Source organism: Oreochromis niloticus, unplaced genomic scaffold (genome assembly GCF_001858045.2).
Source record: "Oreochromis niloticus isolate F11D_XX unplaced genomic scaffold, O_niloticus_UMD_NMBU tig00008258_pilon, whole genome shotgun sequence".
NCBI classification, from domain to species: Eukaryota; Metazoa; Chordata; class Actinopteri; order Cichliformes; family Cichlidae; genus Oreochromis; species Oreochromis niloticus.
Window position 1 is genome coordinate 13,980 of NW_020329072.1, and position 3,091 is coordinate 17,070.

Sequence of the window (3,091 nt, forward strand, 5' to 3'; positions counted from 1 at the left end):
AACTGTCAACAGATAACAGCTGAAAAGGCTGAAGTAACCTCAAAGTTACTTTTTAACTGTTAAAAATTACCAGAAACACTAGAAAAGGAAGAAAATCAGCCAGCAGATAAACTGATGTGGAACAAAACCAAGGTAAAATTGCAGAGTTTACACAGCTGGTGAAATCTAAAAATGGCAAAAAAACCAAAAAACCAAAAAAGAAAACCCACACAAACAACATTTAGGTAATAAATGCACAAGATGCTGCGGTCAGAGATAAAAACACCCAAAAATAATGTTATTGAAATGCCAAAGAGTGGAAGAAAGTTTAGAAAGTAGAAAACCAGTAGTAGAAAAGTAGAACATTCAAATACTTTTAGAAACATATGATACAAAATATTTATTCAGTTGTTTCCAATGATTACAATAATGGCAAACAGAAATAAAAATCCCATTTGGGATAAACAGAAAAATATTAATAGAAAATGCAAATCAAATGAATCTAACATCTATACAAACAATTGAAGCATCTGTTGGAATTGTGAACATATCCTTGTTTGCCATGTTTATGTTTATGGCCCTAAGATGCGCAGACACATGATAGGCTATTAACTGCAAAAATATACACATATGCGCATATACGCAAGTGAGAGACAAAATATATCCTCTGATTTGCTGGAGTTTTGTGTAAATACCATTTGGCAAGGATAAACAACATGTTCCAATGCCACATTAAAAATTTCATAAGCTTCATTTTTTCAATTAGTTTACAGTTTCCTGATTTTATGATAAATGTGGTACCAATCTACAAAATACTGTCGAAATGAAGTCCACATTGTGATATATTTGAGGTGTAGAGAGTCACACAGCTGAACAATCGATGTGCATATTTAAAGAAACAGGGATCAAATAAAGAACATTATTGTGGAATAAATTACAGTGAAAATAATCACTGCTTTGCGTTATAGAGTGACTTATGATGAGGTATTAATTGGGTTAACTTTACCTTTAACAGCTTTTCTCATAGTGCTGTGACCAGGATGAAATCCATCATAAAGTAACTGTAAACAGTAGAACCATTAGCATGAATGTTATGGTTCTACTCTGATCAAACTCAAGTCAGCTGTGTGACCTGATATAAAATGATAAAGAGGAACACATATAAATGGATGTGACCTTTATGAACTTTTCAAAATGACTTTATATGTCTGACCCATTATCTATATATATTAGAGCAGATGTGGAAAACCACTGTTAGACCTACTCTATACTAATGTAGTTACTGACACCCCATACTAAGGCAGGATTCATACAAACACACATTATTTATTCTCTTAAACATTTTCTTTTTTCACATTTTGAGATTGTGTAATTTCTATAAAGAATATGTGTAATGGTTCAATAGATATAGTTATTTAAATGTCCATAATAATCACATGATCATTTTGTACATCCTACAATTCAAGATTTAGAGCTGTGTGTTTGTATGAATTCAGCTTGCTATACTTATAGACTTAGATATATTAATCCACTATTTACCCAAACAATGTAACTTGTTTGGGTAAATAAATTGGGTTTGTCCTACAAAATAATTATTCAACAATAAAAAAAAAAACACAAAAAACATCTAGACATTAATCCAGAGTTCAGTTTCATATGTCTGATATTGTTTGTTAAATCTGGTGACACAAACACAGTCAAAAATTCATTGCTAGCGTGACATGTGGTCCTTTTTTGTCTTTGACCAATGATATGCTGGTTACTTGGACCAGTTTAGTATTTCCTGTCACAGAGGAATGTTAAATCCAAAAGACAAAACTGAAAAAAATATGTTAATTGCAAACATGTTTTTGCTTAGTCAAATGATTGAAATCACTTGGAAACTGTCACCTTAAAACCTCATTGTAAATATCATCACAAACAGATGTTTTCCACACAGTTAACAAAGCTCCACCACATCTGATAACTGCATATAAATGTAAAAGAAAAAAAAAAAGAAAAATAAAACAATTAACACAAGGGAAGACTTTTGATTTAATAACTAAGCTTAAAATAAGTGTTACCTTTGAATATTTGTGGGAAAATCTGATGCTACCCCAAGAATACAAAGCCACACTGGAAACGATAACAGGCTTGCAGCCCTCTGTCTTCCTGGAGTGAGGTGCCTGATCAGTAGCAGTGAGTTGACAGAAGTCGGTGTCTGTAAGGGTGGCCAAGCACTGATACTCTGTCCACTTGCGTAGAGTCTAAGAAGCTGGAATGCAGGCACACTGTACGAGCTTGTTCTAAAAAATACAGAAAAAGGAACATTTATTTGTGTTAACTAGAAATAAGTTATAAAATGAACAATGTTGAAATACCTTATAGGTGCTGCAGGCCACATAACCAGAATCCAGAGCAATCTCACACTCACATGATGGTGAGGAAAGACATGAGCTCTGCAATGAGGTTTGAATGTTTCAGTTGGGACAGTGAAGAACTCAGAAGACAGCAATACCTGCACAGAGAGACAGAGTAGAAAAAGCATAGATTTGTAATCCATAATGTGAATTAAAACTCAAAAAGTGTTAACAAGTATAATCATTTGAGTGTGTAATTCTTTATGCAATAAACAGGATTTAAATTAATTAAATGAATTAAAAGCACTGACATTTTTTTAATCAAAGATAAAGAATCATACCTCTCTCTGCTCTGAGGATCACTGAGCATCTCTGACAGGAATACAGTTTCCTCAGTATGAGTCATCATTGATGGTCTCAGAGGTGTGTAGTGTGGCAGCATGGTGATGGTCTCCAGATCAGGCAGGAGGTCAGGTGATGGGTGTGTCATCTTCTCCACTGAAGACACACTGGTATGGCAGTTCATAACACAGCAGTCTCCTTGTGGCATGTAGTTATCTGTGCAGTCCAGCACTGATGGATCAGGTTTGGCTCAGCAGTTCATGAAGATGGTGTTAAGATGTTGTTGTTTCAGCTGAGGATGGTGAAGTTCGAAGGTTTTCCCACAAAGGAGACAGGACTGTGTGTGCCCTGTCTGAAAAAATACATCTACAAAACATAAAGTGCTTTTAACACCACCAACCCACCCTCCCCACCCACCCATCTCAGCCCCC

The 3,091-nt window shown here is 34.9% G+C and overlaps 1 long non-coding RNA gene across 1 annotated transcript; it reads right to left on the reverse strand.

The window, feature by feature from the left end:
• Positions 1–2,062: 2,062 nt before the first annotated feature.
• On the reverse strand, positions 2,063–2,700 carry LOC109198307 (uncharacterized). Its single transcript, XR_002059177.1, has 3 exons — positions 2,660–2,700; positions 2,340–2,476; positions 2,063–2,264 (listed from the first exon to the last, which is right to left on the reverse strand). It is a non-coding gene; the product is annotated as an uncharacterized LOC109198307 (long non-coding RNA).
• Positions 2,701–3,091: the final 391 nt, after the last annotated feature.